Source organism: Schistocerca serialis, chromosome 5 (assembly GCF_023864345.2).
Source record: "Schistocerca serialis cubense isolate TAMUIC-IGC-003099 chromosome 5, iqSchSeri2.2, whole genome shotgun sequence".
NCBI classification, from domain to species: Eukaryota; Metazoa; Arthropoda; class Insecta; order Orthoptera; family Acrididae; genus Schistocerca; species Schistocerca serialis.
In genome coordinates, this window is record NC_064642.1 from 815,626,317 (window position 1) to 815,644,123 (window position 17,807).

Consider the following 17,807-nt stretch of genomic DNA (forward strand, 5'->3'; position numbering starts at 1 on the left):
TTAAATACAAAATGCACAATGCCGACTTATGTACAAGAAACTGAGTCTTCTTACCGATTATGTTTTGAGCGCTTCCTGTGAAACCAGTATTAGATTCCGATGCTTCACTTCAGGTTTACAGTATCCGTTGGACCTTCAGTTTGACGATGAAACTCAGAAATTGCTTCGAAATTAAAATACGAAATGCACAATGTCGACTTCAGTACAAGAAGACTGAGTCCTCTTACCGTGTATGTTTTGAGCCTTTCCGGTGAAACCAGTTCCATATGCTTCAATTCAGGTTTACTGTATCCTGTGGACTTTCACTTTACGAAGAAACACAGATATTGCATCGGAATTAAATACAAAAGGCACAATGCCGACTTAAGTACAAGAAGAATGAGTCATCTTACAGTCTATGTTTTGAATCTTCCCTGTGCGACCAGTTTTAATGTCCGATGCTTCTCGTCAGGTTTACAGTATCCCTTGGACGTTCACATTGACGGTGAAACACAAAAATTGCATCGGAATTAAATACAAAAGGCACAATGCTGACTTAAGTACAAGAAGACTGAGTCTTCTCACTGTCTGTGTTGTGCGCCATCCCTGTGAGACCAGTTATAGATTCCGATGCTTCATCTCAGGTTTACGGTTTCCCTTGGACCTTCACTTTGACGATGAAACGCAGAAATAGCATCGGATTTAATTACAAAATGCGCAATGCCGACTTAAGTACAAGATGACTGAATCTTCTTACAGTCTATGTATTGAGCTTTCCCTGTGAGACCAGTTGTAGATTAGGATGCTTGACGTCAGGTTTACTACATCCCTTGGACCTTCACTTTGATGATGAAACACAGAAATTGGATCGGAATTTAATACAAAAAGTCACCATGCCAACTTAAGTACAAAAAGACTGACTTTTCTCAGTGTCTATGTTTTGAGCTTTTCCTGTGAGACCAGTTTTAGATTCCTATGCACAACTGCTGGTTTACTGTTCCCTTGGGTATTTACATTGACGACGAAACACAAAAGTTGCATCGGAAATGGATAGAAAAGGCACAATGCCGACGTAAGTACAAGAAGATTAAGTCTTCTTACTGTCTATGATTTGAGCCTTCCCTATGAGACCTGTTTTAGAGTCCGATGCTTCACGTCAGGTTTACTGAAGCCCTTGGACCTTCACATTGACAATGAAACACAGAAATTGCATCGGAATTAAATACAAAACTCACAATGCCGACTTAAGTATAAGAAGACTGAGTCTTCTCACTGTCTATGTTGTGAGCCATCCCTGTGAGACCAGTTATAGATTCCGATGGTTCCCATTAGGTTTACTGTATCTCTTGGACCTTCACTTTGACGATGAACCGCAAAAATTGCATCGGAATTAAATACAAAAGCACAATGCCGACTTAAGTACAAGAAGACTGAGTCTTCTCACTGTCTATGTTGTGAGCCATCCCTGTGAGTCCAGTTGTAGCTTCCGATGCTTCACTTCAGGTTTACTGTTTCCCTTGGACCTTCACTTTGACGATGAAACACAGAAATTGCTTCGGAATTAAAATACAGAATGCACAATGTCGACTTCAGTACAAGAAGACTGAGTCTTCTTACCGTCTATGTTTTGAGCCTTTCCTGTGAAACCAGTTTTAGATTCTGATGCTTCATTTCAGGTTTACAGTATCCTTTGTACCTTCACTTTGACGATGAAACACAGAAATTGCTTCGGAATTAAAATACAGAATGCACAATGTCAACTTCTGTACAAGAAGACTGAGTCTTCTTACCGTGTATGTTTTGAGCCTTTCCGCTGAAACCAGTTTTAGATTCCGATGCTTCGCTTCAGGTTTACTGTATCCTGTGGACTTTCACTTTACGAAGAAATACAGATAATGCATCGGAATTAAATACAAAATGCACAATGGCGACTCATGTACAAGAAGACTGAGTCTGCTTACCGTCTACATTTTGAGCCTTTCCTGTGAAACCAGTTTTAGATTCCGATGCTTCACTTCAGGTTTACTGTAGCCTTTGGACCTTCACTTTGACGATGAAACACAGAAATTGAATCGGAATTAAATACAAAAGGCACAATGCCGCCTTAAGGGGCTCCAGAAAGGCTCAAAATCATGAAAAGTTCAATTTTTACTTTTTTGTGTTTTCTGAATCTGCAGACTATTAATAGACATATAATTTTATTCAATTCCGAAGACTACAACTATTTTTAAATTTTTTATTGAATTGTGTTGTACATGGGCGTGACCCACTGTGGCGCTGTTAAACTGCTGTCCAATGGTGTTATTATTAACGTCCGGTTTCATCAGGTACATTTTAGTGATGTGAGATAAAGTATGTGTTGTGGCTAACCTGTGATGGATCAATATATATCGCTGGTGTGATTGTCGATTGTTTCTTGTTCATTTACTCAGTCGTTATCTCGAAAATATTCGTAATTAATTCTGTTTCTTGAGTCTCAGTTTTGTTGAAGTATAATAATGAGTAAAATTAAAGTTATTAGTAATCCTCTGAAGGCTTTTAAGAAAAGGAGAAATGTTGGAAAGCCAAAGGTATGTGTTATTACTGTAAACAATAAAGACGATAACCAAGTGAGTGAACCTAACCTCTCAAGCAGACCTGCCCATAGCAGTCAAAGTGGGAAAGAAAATACTTCACAGAAGAAGCTTGGTTCAATGAGTGAAAACTATGAATGTTTTATGGGCGAATCGGATGTGAATGAAATATTTGATATGTTGGTTCTCAAAGGAATGTTTTCAAACTGTGTCAGATGTATTCATTGTAGTGAAGTTGGTCTGGAACTCTCCATAATAAAGCACGTAGGACTTGCTAGTGAAATACAACTGAAATGTGATAAGTGTTCATACATGACAACCTTTTGGAACAGTGTTGCAGTAACTGCAACTGAAGAAAATGGTAGCAAAATCTACGAACACAACAACCAGCGATGCTTGCTTTAGACAAGGAACGCCTTCGGGCTGCAGACAGGACTGTAAAGAGTCTAGAAATACAAGCAAGGGTAAACAGGAGGAGGAACAAGAGGACGCTGGAGGAGGAGTGTGCAGATGATGAAGATAATCCATCCTATGGACCTGGAATGCACTAAAAAGTTAATCCAATCTTTGTCGCTCGATACCCAAAACTTTTATTTTCTCATACTAATTACATGTTTTCTATGGACCTTCCAAACATATTTGTTTCAAACTTTCAGTAAATGTTACACAGTACCTTCTGCATAATCTGACACAGCCTTTTTCCAAAAAACTATATATTTTTGAATATATAAATAAAAAATTGCAAAAAAATGTTGTGAATTTTCATTACAATTGAAAAAAAATCATCTATAATAACTGAACTAAAATTTTGTAAAATCCCTGTGTTAAGTGGTAGCCCATATTCCAATAAATAATCTGTAAAATGTTCAACTTCGTACCTCAAATACTTTGTGAGGAAAGATGTAATTTAAAAGCGTTATTTTAACATTGCAAGTATAGGGCGTTCCGGAGCCCCTTAAGTACAAGAGGACTGACTTTTCGTAGTGTCTTTGTTTGAGCCTTTCCTGTGTCACGAGTTTTAGATTCCGATGCACAACTGCAGGTTTACTGTATCCCATGGACCTTCACTTTGACGATGAAACACAGTAATTGCATCGCAATTAAATACAAAAGGCACAATGCCGACATAAGTACAAGAAGACTGACTTTTCTTAGTGTCTATGATTTGAGCTTTTCCTGTGTCACCAGTTTTAGATTCCGATGCACAACTGCAGATTTACTGTATCCCTTGGACCTTCTCATTGACGGTGAAACACAGAAATTGCACCGGAATTAAATACAAAAGGCACAATGCCGACTTAAGTACAAGAAGACTGAGTCTTCTCACTGTCTATGTTGTGAGCCATCCCTGTGAGACCAGTTATAGATTCCGATGCTTCACCTCAGGTTTACTGTATCCCTTGGACCTTCACTTTGACGATGAAACGCAGAAATAGCATCGGAATTAATTACAAAATGCGCAATGCCAACTTAAGTACAAGAAGGTTGAGTCTTCTTACCGTGTATGTTATGAGCCTTTCCTATGAAACCAGTTTTAGATTCCGATGCTTCACTTTAGGTTTACTGTATCCTTTGGACCTTCACTTTGACGATGAAACACAGAAATTGCATCGGAATTAATTACAAAATGCACATTGCTGACTTAAGTACAAGAAGACTGAATTTTCTTACAGTCTTTTTATTCAGCCTTCCCTGTGAGACCAGTTGTAGATTAGGATGCTTGACGTTAGGTTTACTATATCCCTTTGACCTTCACATTGACTATGAAACAAAGAAATTGCATCTGAATTAAATACAAACGGCAGAATGCCGACGTATGTACAAGAAGACAGACTATTCGTAGTGTATATGTTTTGAGCCTTTCCTGTGAGACCAGTTTACGATTACAATGCTTGACTTCAGGTTTACTGTATCATTAGGACCTTCACTTTGACGATGAAACACAAAAACTGCATGTGAATTAAATACAAAAGGCGCAATGCCGACTTAAGTACAAGAAAACTGACTTTTCATGGTGTCTATGATTTGAGCCTTTCCTGTGTCACCAGTTTTAGATTCCGATGCACAACTGCTGGTATACTGTTCGCTTGGACCTTTACATTGACGACAAAACACAAAAATTCCATCGAGATTGGATACAAAAGGCACAATGCCGACATAAGTACAAGAAGATTAAGTCTTCTTACTGTCTATGATTTGAGCCTTCCCTGTGAGACTTGTTTTAGATTCCGATGCTTCACGTCAGGTTTACTGTAGCCCTTGGACCTTCACATTGACGATGAAACACAAAATTGCATCGGAATTAAGTACAAAAGGCAAAATGCCGGCTCATGTACACGAAGATGAAGTCTTCTCACTGTCTATGCTTTGAGACTTTCCTGTGTCACCAGTTTTACATTTAGATCCTTCACCTCACGTTTACACTATCCCTTGGACCTTCACTTTGACGATGAACCACGAAAATTGCATCGGAATTAAATACAAAAGGCACAATGCCGACTTAAGTACAAGAAGACTGACTTTTCTTAGTGTCTATGATTGAGCCTTTCCTGTGTCACCAGTTTTAGATTCCGATGCACAACTGAACGTTTACTGTATCCCTTGGACGATCACTTTGACGATGAAAGACAGTAATTGCATCGTAATTAAATACAAAAATCACAATGCCGACTTAAGTACAAGAAGAGTGACTTTTCTTGGTGTCTATGTTTTGAGCTTTTCCTGTGTGACCAGTTTTAGATTCCGATTCGAAACTGCAGATTTACTGTATCCCTTGGACCCTCTCATTGACGATGAAACACAGAAATTGCATCGGGATTAAACACAAAAGGCACAATGCCCCCTTAAGTACAAGAAGACTGAGTCTTCTTACGGTCTATGATTTGAACCTTCCCTGTGCGACCAGTTTTAAATTGCGATGCTTCTCGTCAGGTTTACTGTATCCCTTGGACCTGCACTTTGACAACGAAACACAGAAATTGCATCGGCATTAAATACAAAAGACACAATGCCGACTTAAGTAAAAGAATACTGAGTCTTCTCACTGTCTATGTTGTGAGCCATCCCTGTTAGACCAGTTGTAGATTAGGATGCTTGACGTCAGGTTTACTATATCCCTTGGACCTTCACATTGACGATGAAACACAGAAATTGCATCGGAATTAAATACAAAAGGCAGAATGCCGACGTAAGTACAAGAAGACTGACTTTTTACAGTGTCTATGTTTTGAGCTTTTCCTGTGAGACCAGTTTTAGATTGCGATGTTTCACTTCAGGTTTACTGTATCCCTTGGACCTTCACATTGACTATGAAACACAGAAATTGCATCGGAATAAAATACAAAAGGCACAAAGCCGACTTAAGTACAGGAAGACTGAGTCTTCTTACCGTCTATGTTTTGAGCATTTCCTGTGAGACCAGTGTTAGATTCCGATGCTTCACTTCAGGTTTACCGTATCCTTTGTACCTTCTCTTTGACTATGAAACACAAAAATTGCGTCGGAATTAAATACGAAAGGCACAAAGCCACTTAAATACAAGTAGACTGACTCTTCTTACAGTCTATGTATTGAGCCTTCCCTGTGAGAACAGTTCTAGATTCCGATGTTTGACGTCAGGCTAACTACATCCCTTGGACCTTAAATTGACGATGAAACACAGAAATTGCATCGGAAGTAAATACAAAAGACAGAATGCCGACTTGAGTACAAGAAGACTGACTTTTCTTAGTGTCTATGATTTGAGCCTTTCCTGTGTCACCAGTTTTAGATTCCGATGCACAACTGAACGTTTACTGTATCAATTGGACCATCACTTTGACGATGAAACACAGTAATTGCATCGTAATTAAATACAAAAATCACAATGCCGAATTAAGTACAAGAAGACTGACTTTTCTTGGTGTCTATGTTTTGGGCTTTTCCTGTGTCACCAGTTTTAGATACCGAGCACAACTGCAGATTTACTGTATCCCTTGGACCTTCACATTGACAATGAAACACAGAAATTGCAACTTAATTAAATACAGAAGGCACAATGCGGACTTAAGTACAAGAAGACCGAGTCTGCTTACCGTTTACGTTTTGCGCCTTTCCTGTGAAACCAGTTTTACATTCCGATGCTTCACTTCAGGTTTACTGTATGCTTTGGACCTTCATTTTGACGATGGAACACAGATATTGGACCGGACTTAAATTCAAAATGCACAATGCCGACTTAAGTAAAAGAAGACTGATTTGTCTTAGTGTCTATTTATGAGCTTTTCCTGTGTCACCAAATTTATATTCCGATTCACAACTGCAGATTTACTGTATCCCTTGGACCCTCTCATTGACGATGAAACACAAAAATGGCATCGGAATTAAATACAAAAGGCACAATGCCCCCTTAAGTACATGAAGACTGAGTCTTCTTACAGTCTATGATTTGAACCTTCCCTGTGCGACCAGTTTCAGATTCCGAGCACAACTGCAGATTTACTGTATTCCTCGGTCCTTCGCATTGACAATGAAACTTAGAAATTGCATCGGAATTAAATACAACAGGCACAATACCGACTTAAGTACAAGAAGACTGAGTCTTCCCACTGTCTATGTTGTGAGCCATCTCTGTGAGACCAGTTATAGATTCTGATGCTTCCCATCAGGTTTAATGTATTTCTTGGACCTTCAGTTTGACGATGAACCACAAAAATTGCATCGGAATTAAATAAAAAATTCACAATGCCGACTTCAGTACACGAAGACTGAGTCTTCTAATCGTCTATGTTTTGAGCCTTTCCTGTCAAACCAGTTTTAGATTCCGATGCTTCATTTCAGGTTTACTGTATCCCTTGGACCTTCACAATGGTGATGAAATACAGTAATTGCATTGGAATTAAATACAAAAGGTACAATGCCGACTTAAGTACAAGAAGACTGACGTTTCTTAGGGTGTATGTTTGAGTTTTTCCTGTGTCACCAGTTTCAGATTTTCGATGCAAAACTGCAGATTTACCGTATCCCTTGGAACTTCACATTGACAATGAAACACAGAAATTGCCTCGGAATTAAATACAAATGGCACAATGCCGACTCAAGTACAAGAAAACTAAGTCTTGTTACTGTCTATGTTTTGAAACTTCCCTGTGCGACCTGTTTTAAATTCGGATGCTTCTCGTGTGGATTACTGTATCCCTTGGACGTTTACATTGACGATGAAACACAGAAATTGAAACAGAATTAAATACAAAAAGCACAATGCCGACCTAAGTACAAGAAGACTAACTTTTTTAGTGTCTATGTTTGATCTTTTCCTGTGTCGCCAGTTTTAGATTCCGATGCACAACTGCCGGTTTACTGCATCCTTTGGACCTTCACTTTCACGATGAAACACAGAAATTGCACCGGAATTAAATACAAAAAGCACAATGCCGAGTTAAGTACAAGAAGACTGAGTCTTCTCACTGTCTATGTTGTGAGCCATCCCTGTGAGACCAGTTATAGATTCCGATGCTTCACGTCAGGTTTACTGTATCCCTTGGACCCTCACTTTGACGATGAAACACAGAAAATGCATCGGAATTAAATAGAAAATGCACAGTGCCGACTTAAGTACAAGAAGACTGAGTCTTCTGTCTGTCTATGTTGTGAGCTATCCCTGTGAGACCAGTTGTAGATTCCGATGCTTCACTTCAGGTTTACTGTGTCCCTTGGACCTTGACTTTGACGTTGAACGTGGAAATTGCATGGGAAGTAAATACATAATGCACAATGCCGCCATAACTACAAGAGCACTGACTTTTCGTAGTGTCTTTGTTTGAGCCTCTCCTGAGTCATGAGTCTTAGATTCCGATGTACAACTGCAGGTTCACTGTATCCCTTGGGCCTTCACTTTGACGATGAATCACAGAAATTGCATTGGAATTAAATACAAAATGCACAATGCCGACTTAGGTACAAGAAGACTGACTTTTGTTAGTGTCTATGTTTTGAGCTTTTCCTGTGTCACCAGCTGTAGATTCCGATGCACAACTGCAGATTTACTGTATCCCTTGGACCTTGTCATTGACGATGAAACACAGAAATTGCATCGAAATTAAATACAAAAGGCACAATGCCCACTTAAGTACAAGAAGACTGAGTCATCTTACCGTCTATGCTTTGAGCCTTTCCTGTGAAATCAGTTTTAGATTCCGATGCTTCACTTCAGGTTTACTGTATCCCTTGGACCTTTCTCATTGACGATGAAACACAGAAATTGCATCGGAATTAAATACAAAAGGCACAATGCCCACTTAAGTACAAGAAGACTGAATCATATTACCGTCTATGTTTTGAGCCTTTCCTGTGAAATCAGTTTTAGATTCCGATGCTTCACTTCAGGTTTACTGTATCCGTTGGACCTTCTCATTGACGATGAAACACAGAAATTGCATCGGAATTAAATGCAAAAGGCACAATGCCGACTTAAGTTCTAGAAGGCTGACTTTTCTTAGGATCTGTTATTTTAGCATTTCCTGTTTAATATATTTTGTGTGGAATCTAAAATTTAAAAACCTCTCTCACACCGGCCTGATTTAGCTTCACTGATCAGGATAGTAGAAACATGCCTATGTTAAGTGAATTTTCATTCACAAGGCAGGCTTATCACTTTCACACAGTTCAATACTGTTCTGTCCTGATTAAATTGAGCTCAACGTAAATTCCTTAAGGCAGTGAAGCCTTTTTGAAGTCTCGGTGTGAGAAATATTTTTATGTTTTAGATTCCACACAAAAAATATATTAGATTTGCCTCATAGCAAAAAAAAAGGCTTTTCTAACTTCTTAAAATTTATAGCAACGTATGTTTCACAAATTCTAACGAGTTAGCTAAGCCAATAGTTAGCTCGCAAGGTGGATGCATATCAACTTTGCTCGCAGCGAGGGGCGATGTAATGTCTCTTGCAGCGGTCTCTCCGCGATATTTTCAGAAATTTTATAAATTATATAACTCAGTACATGTCTCGAAATATCTCTTCTTATCTTACCGATTAGCAATGCAAAGTAGTTTCAAGCCCAATTATTCCTTGGAGCGTCCATTTACTCCATGGAATAGCTTCTCTGCTATCTATGTTTTCTCTTAGGGAAGAGAATAGAGGACTTCTTGCCGATTAGTCGTGAAAGGAGGATGTATATGTATGTATTGTTGGGCTAGTCGCCATCTTGATGAGATTCTGAGTGAGAAGAAATTTAAACATGAACTAAACTAAAGTAAGTGTGTTCGCGTATTATTTAACTAATTATTATTGACAGTGTCTGCATACTACGCTGTGTTGCACGGGGTCAGTGGGGAACGTCTGATTTACACTGGACGAACCTGCCGTTTTCTATGCTCAAGATATCCAGTTACTTCAAATAAATAGGCTAACACGGTCTTACCAGCAGATCTCCGGTCTTCCCCATGTGATCACCGAAAGTTAATAATTATTACAAATGTTTGCAGGAGATCGACTGACAATTTTCATCGCACCGAGTCTTCGAAATGGCTTCACTGCCTTATGGAATTTAAGTTAAGCTCAATTTAATCAGGATAGAACAGTATTGAACTGTGTGAATGTGATAAGTCTGCTTTGTCAATGAAAATTCCCTTAATATACGCATGTTTTTACTATCCTGATCAGTGAAGCTAAATCAGGCCGGTGTGAGAGAGGTTTTTTAAAATTTAGATCCCACACAAAATATATTAAATTTGTTTTTTTACAACACTGACATCTGACCACCGAGATGCTACGTTGCTAATAGTACAGGTGGTGCCACTGACGAAACACATACAGCACTGCTGACCACTTCGGCAGAGTACGTAGGTAGGAACAGAGTATTAGGGTGTTAAAAAAAATAAATAAGTATAGTGCGACAAACAGTATGCCTCAGCTACTGTGATAGGTTAATTGACAGCATGCCAAGCATCTGTGATAGTTTAATGAACAGTAAGCGATTGCTTCTGTGATAGTATAGGAATATTTAGAAAAGTAAGTGGAACTGTAGCTACTGCTGCTGTGAAGACTTACGGATTATCTGTCTACACGATGATCACCAAAGAAGCTTGTGCATGTGAAATAATATACATTCAGGGAGTGTTAATCTCCAGTGAGAATAAGTTTACTGAAACTATATGATCGAATACGGTGCTTGCGTGTGAAGTTAGTGTTTGTAAACTGACAGTTCACAGGAGAACAAATGAACCGCGTTAGGAAATTAGAATGGATTGCTACTGTCCACAGATATAAAGACTCGCTGTTCTTTCTTTTCTTTTTTTTTTTTTTTTTTTTTTTTTGGCGCGAGCTAAATTCTATTCAAGAGAATTTAAGTAACCAGCTTGGTGTGTGTCTATAAAGTTAGAGTTAATAAGAAAGTTCTTCACTGAATTTGTAATAATGTGTCATTTTCCAGTTGGATTTGTTTATTGTTATATTGCATTCATATATGTTCATGAGAAAATGCGGCATTTGGAGTATAAAAGAGAAAAATTTTATCGTCAATAACAAAGATTAATTTCAGCTGGAGAGATCATGCAGCAAGACTTAATTAAACGTTCTCTTTCAGCAAAATTTCAATTTAAACATGTATGACTAAGATATAATTTTTTTTGGAAATTGTCTCAAATAATAAAGATTTTAATATTCTGACATGCTATCCACATTCGTACACGAAACCAAATTAGGAAAGATTCAGATTTACTTCCACCTGGAAAAGCCAACGAAAAAAAATTAAATAAATAAATAATTAAAACCAGGATTAGAACCTTTTGGCTTACTCAAGAAGATGGATGAAATCATCCATGTTTTCAAAAATTGTTTTCCAATCTGGAGTTGTGATATTGTGCAACCACAGTATCGGTTAAGACACCTAGGTGTGGAAAGTATAAGGCGAATGGATTTTCCCATTCCTCAGATGGAAGATTGGATGGATCAGGTCCATATTTGAGTTCAAAATGAATCTGGAAAATTTCGACCAACCATTCTCTTCCTGGAATCTTTAATAGTTAACCATTCCATAGACGGATTTCGATTGTTTCATGCCACAATCCTGAGTGCCTGTTCCTGAGGTTCCTTCTGGTCTCTCAAATCCCTTACGTCTCCTGTCCGGTACGCCAATGCGACGCCTGTCCTCCGTGCCGTGTCCCATGTTCCTGTTCTATCAGTTTCACCGCAGTTCAGCAAAACATCGATGAAGAAAATATTTCAGAAGATTGTAAAAAAAATTTGCATGTGTAAAGTTTTTTTTTTTTGGCTATGAGGCAGATTTTATCTTTCCTATGAATTCTAGATAACTCTCAAATTTCTAAATTATTCTCTCTTTCCTATCATCTGTGATACCTAGTTGGGGTCTAAGCCTCCAGGTTTTACGGGGTTACCCTGTGAAGGCCAGTTCCTGAATAGGTAGACCTGATTAAAAACTATGTAAGTCCATCTTCCCTGGTTGTGTACGTGAGATGCGGGTCCAACCCAGTACACGTGAAAGCAAAAACTAGGTATCTGATAACGAAGATAATTAAATAAAAAGGCACAATGCCGACTTAAGTACAAGAAGACTGTGTCCTCTTACTGACTATGATTTCAGCCTTTCCTGTGAGACCAGTTTTAGATTCCGATGCTTCACATCAGGTTTACTGTATCCCTTGGACCTTCACAGTGACGATGAAACACAGAAATTGCTTCGGAATGAAATACTTAGGGCACAATGCCGACTGAAGTACTAGAAGACTGAGTCTTCTTACTGTCTACGTTTTGAGCCATTCCTGTGAGACCAATTTTAGATTTCGATGCGTCACTTCAGGTTTGCTGTATCCCTTGAACTTTCACTTTAACGAAGAAGCACTGAAAGTGCATCGGAATTATATACAAAATTCACAATGCTGACTTAAGTACGAGAAGACTGACTTTTCTTAGTGTCTATGTTTCGAGCCTTTCCTGTGTCACCAGTTATAGATTCCGATGCACAACTGCAGGTTTACTGTATCCCATGGAGCTTCAGACTGACGATGAAACACACAAATTGCATAGGAATTAAATACAAAAGGCACAATGCCGACGGAGCGAGGTGGCGCAGTGGTTAGCACACTGGACTCGCATTCGGGAGGACGACGGTTCAATTCCGTCTCCAGCAATCCTGATTTAGGTTTTCCGTGATTTCCCTAAATCGCTTCAGGCAAATGCTGGGATGGTTCCTTTGAAAGGGCATGGCCGATTTCTTTCCCAATCCTTCCCTAACCCGAGCATGAGCTCCGTCTCTAATGACCTCGTTGTCGACGGGCCGTTAAACACTAACCACCACCACCAGAATGCCGACTTAAGTACAAGAAGACTGGGTCTTCTTACTGTCTATGTTTTGAGCCTTTCCTGTGAGACCAGTTTAAGATTCCGATGCTTCACTTCAGGTTTAATGTATCCCTTGGACCTTCACATTGACGATGAATGCCCAAAATTGCATAGAAGTTAAATACAAAAGGCACAATGCCGACTTAAGTACAAGAATACTGACTTTTCTTAGTGTCTATGTATTGAGCCTTTCCTGTATCACCAGTTTTAGATTCCGATGCACAACTGCAAATTTACTCCATCCCTTGGACCTTCACATTGACGATGAAACACAGAAATTGTATCGGAATTAAATACAAAGGGCACGATGCCGACTTTAGACTGACTATTCTTAGTGTCTATGTCTCGAGCCGATATTGTGTCACCAGCTTTAGATTCCGATGCAGAACTGCAGGTTTAGTGTATCCCTTTGACCTTCACATTGACGATGAAACACAGAAATTGCATCGGAATTGAGTACCAAAGGCACAATGCCGACTTCAGTAGAAGAAGATTAAGTTTTCTTGCTGTCTTTGATTTGAGCCTTCCCTGTGAGACCAGTTTTAGATCCCGATGCTTCACGTAAGATTTCCTGTATCCCTTGGACCTTCACATTGAAGATGAAATACTGAAAATGCATCGAAAATAAATGCAAAAGGCACAATGCCGACTTGAGTGCAAGAGGACCGAGTATTCTTACCGTCTATGCTTTGAGCCCCTCCTGTGAGACCAGTTTGACATTCCGATGCTTCACTTCAGGTTTACTGTAGCCCTTGGACCTTCACATTGGCGATGAAACACAGAAATTGCATCGGAATTAAATACAAAAGGCACAAAGCCGACTTAAGTACAAGATGACTGACATATCTTAGGGTCTATGTTGCGGGCCTCTCCTGTGTCACCAGTTTTAGAATCCGATACTGAACTGCAGGTTTACTGTCTCGCTTCGACCTCCACATTGACTATGAAACACAGAAATTGCATAGGAATTAAATACAAAAGGCACAATGCCGACTGAAGTACAAGAAGACTGACTCTTGTTAGTGTCTATGTTTTGAGCCTTTCCTGTCTCACCAGTTTTAGATTCCGATGCACATTTGCAGATTTAGTTTGTCCCTTGGTACTTCACATTGACGATGAAACACAAAAATTGCACTCGAATTATATACGAAGGGCACAATTCCGACTTTAGTATAAGAAGACTGATTTTTCTTGCTGTCTATGTTTTGAGAATTACCTGTGAGACCAGTTTTAGATTCCGATGCTTCACGTTATGTTTACGGTATAACTTAGACCTTCACACTGGCGATGAAACACAGAAATTGCATCGGAATTAAATACAAAACGCACAATGCCGACTGAAGAACAAGAAGACTGAGTCTTCTTTCTGTCTATGTTTTGAGCCTTTCCTGTGTCACCAGTTTTAGATTCCGATGCACAACTGCAGGTTTACTGGATCCCTTAGACCTCCACTTTGACGATGATACACCGAAATTGTATCGGAATTAAATACAAAATGCACGATGCCGACTTAAGACGGACTTTCCTTAGTTTCTATGTTTCTAGCCGTTCCTGTGTCACCAGTTTTAGACTCCGATGCACAACTTATGGTTTACTGTATCCCTTGGACCGCCACATTGGCGTTGAAACACAGAAATTGCATCAGAATTGAATACAAAAGTCACAATGCCGACTTAAGTAGAAGAAGACTGAGTTTTCTTGCTCCCTATGTTTGAGCCTTTCCTGTGTCACCAGTTTTAGATTCCGATGCACGACTGCAGGTTTACTGTATCCCTTGGACCTTCACTTTGACGATGAAACACAGTGATTGCATCGGAATTAAATACAAAAGGCACATTGCAGACTTAAGTACAAGAAGACTGCCTTATCTTAGTGTGTATGTTTGGAGTCTCTACTATGAGACCAGTTTTCGATTCCGATGTTCACTTCAGATTTGCTGCATCCCTTGGACCTTCACTTTGACGATGAACCACACAAATTGCATCGGAATTATATACAAAATGCACAATGCCGACCTAAGTACAAGAAGACTCAGTTCTCTTACCGTCTATGTTTTGACTCTTTCCTGTGAGACCAGTTATAGCTTCCGATGCTTCACTTTAGGTGTACCGTATCCCTTGAACCATCACATTGACTTTGAAACACAGAAATTGCGTCGCAATAAACACAAAGATCACAATACCGATTTAAGTACATGATGACTTACTTTTCTTAGTGTCTATGTTTCGAGCTTTTCCTGTGATACCAGTTTCAGATTCCGATGCGCAACTGCATGTTTACTGTATCCCTTGAACCTTCACTTTGACGATGAAACACTGAAATTTCATCGGAATTGAATACAAAAGGCACAATGCCGACTTAAGTAGATGAAGACTGAGTTTTCTTGCTGACTGTGATTTCACCTTTCCCTGTGAGACCAGTTTTAGATTCCGATGATTCACGTCAAGTTTTATGTATCCCTTGGTCCTTCGCATTGTAGATGAAACACTGAAATAGCATCGGAAATTAATACAAAAGGCACAATGCCGACTTAAGTACAAGAAGCCTGAGTATTCTTACAGTCTATGTAATGAGCCTTTCCAGTGAGACCAGTTTTAATTTCCGATGCTCTACTTTAAGTTTACTGTAGTCCTTGGTCCTTCACATGACGATGAAACACAGAAATTGCATCGGAATTAAATACAAAATGCAAAATGCCGACTTAAGTACAAGAAGATTGACATTTGTTAGTGTCTATATTTCGGGCCTTTCATGTGTCACCAGATTTAGAAGCCGATACAGAACTGCATGTTTACTGTATCCCCTGGACCTTCACTGTGACGATGAAACACAGAAATTGATCCGACTTAAATACAAAAGGCACAATGCCGACTTAAGTAAAAGAAGACCGGGTCTTCTTACCGTCTATGTTTTGAGCCTTTCCTGTGAGACCAGTTTTAGAATCCGATGCTTCAATTCAGGTTTACTGTATCCCTTGGACCGACACATTGACAATGAAACACAGAAATTGCATCGGTATTAAATACAAAAGGCACAATACCGACTTAAGTACAAGAAGACAGACTTTTCTTAGTGTCTATATTTTGAGCCTTACCTGTGAGACAAGTTGTAGTTTCCAATGCTTCACTTCAGGTTTACTGTATCCCTTCGACCTTCACATTGACGATGAAACACAGAAATTGCATCGGAACTAAATACAAAATGCACAATGCCGACTTAAGTACTAGAAGACTGAGTCTTCTTACCGTCTTTGTTTTGAGCCTCTGCTGTGGGATCAGTTTTAGATTCCGATGCTTCACTTCAGGTTTCCGTATCCCTTGCACCTTCACACTGACGATGAACCACAGAAATTGCTTCAGAATTAAATACAAAAGGCACAATGCCACCTTAAGTACAAGAAAGCTGACTTTTCTTAGTGTCTATGTTTCGAGCCTTTCCTGTGAGACCAGTTTTAGATTCCGATGCTTCACTTCAGGTTTACTGTATCCCTTGGACCTTCACTTTGACGATCAAACACAAAAATTGCATCGGAATTAAATACAAAAGACACAATGCCGACCTAAGTGCAAGATGACTGAATTCTTTAGAGTCTATGTTTTGAGCCTTTCCTGTATCACCAGTATTAGATTGCGATGCACAACTGCAAATTTACTGTTTTCCTTGGACCTTCACATTGACGATGAAACACAGTAATTGCATCGGATTTAAATGCAAAATTCACAATGCCGACTTAAGTACAACAAGACTGAGTCTTGCTACTGCCTATGATTTGAGCCTTCCCTTTGAGACCAGTTTTAGATTCCGATGCTTCACGTCAGGTTTACTGTATTCCTTGGACCATCACGTTGACGATGAAACACTGAAATTGCATCGGAATTAAATACAAGAATCACAAAGCCGACATAAGTGCAAAAAGACTGAGTCTTCATACTGTCTATGTTTTGAGCTTTACGTGTGTCACCAGCTTTAGATTCCGATGCTTCACTTCAGGTGTACTGCAACCCTTAAACCTTCACATTGGCGATGAAACACAGAAATTGCATCGGAATTAAATTCATAAGGCACAATGCCGACTTAAGTACAAGAAGTCTGACTTTTCTTTGTGTCTGTGTTTGAGCCTTTCATCTGACATCAGTATTAGATTCCGATGCAGAACTGCTGGTTTACTGCATCACTTGGACATTTACATTGATGATGAAACACAGAAATTGCAATGGAATTAAATACAAAGGGCACAATGCTGACTTAAGTAGATGAAGACTGAGATTTCTTGTTGTCTATGTTTGAGCCTTCCCTGTGAAACCAGTTTTAGATTCCGATGCTTCACTTCAGGTTTACTGTATCCCTTGGACCTTCACTTTGACGATGAAACACAAAAATTGCATCGGAATTAAATACAAAAATCACAATGCCGCCTTAAGTACAAGAAGTCTGACTTTTCTTTGTGTCTGTGTTTGAGCCTTTCATCTGACACCAGTATTAGATTCCGATGCAGAACTGCTGGTTTACTGCATCACTTGGACATTTACATTGACGATGAAACACAGAAATTGCAATGGAATTAAATACAAAGGGCACGATGCTGACTTAAGTAGATGAAGACTGAGTTTTCATGTTGTCTATGTTTGAGCCCTCCCTGTGAAACCAGTTTTAGATTCCGATGCTTCACTTCAGGTTTACTGCATCCCTTGGACGTTCACTTTAACGATGAAACACAGAAATAGCATCGGAATTAAATACAAAAGGCATAATGCCGAATTAAGTACAAGAAGACTGAGTGTCCGTACGGTCTATGTTTTGAGCCTTTTCTGTGACACCAGCTTTAGATTCCACTGCTTCACTTCAGGTTTACTGTATCCCTTGGACCTTCACATTGACAATGAAACACAGTAATTGCATCGGAATTAAAAGCAAAATC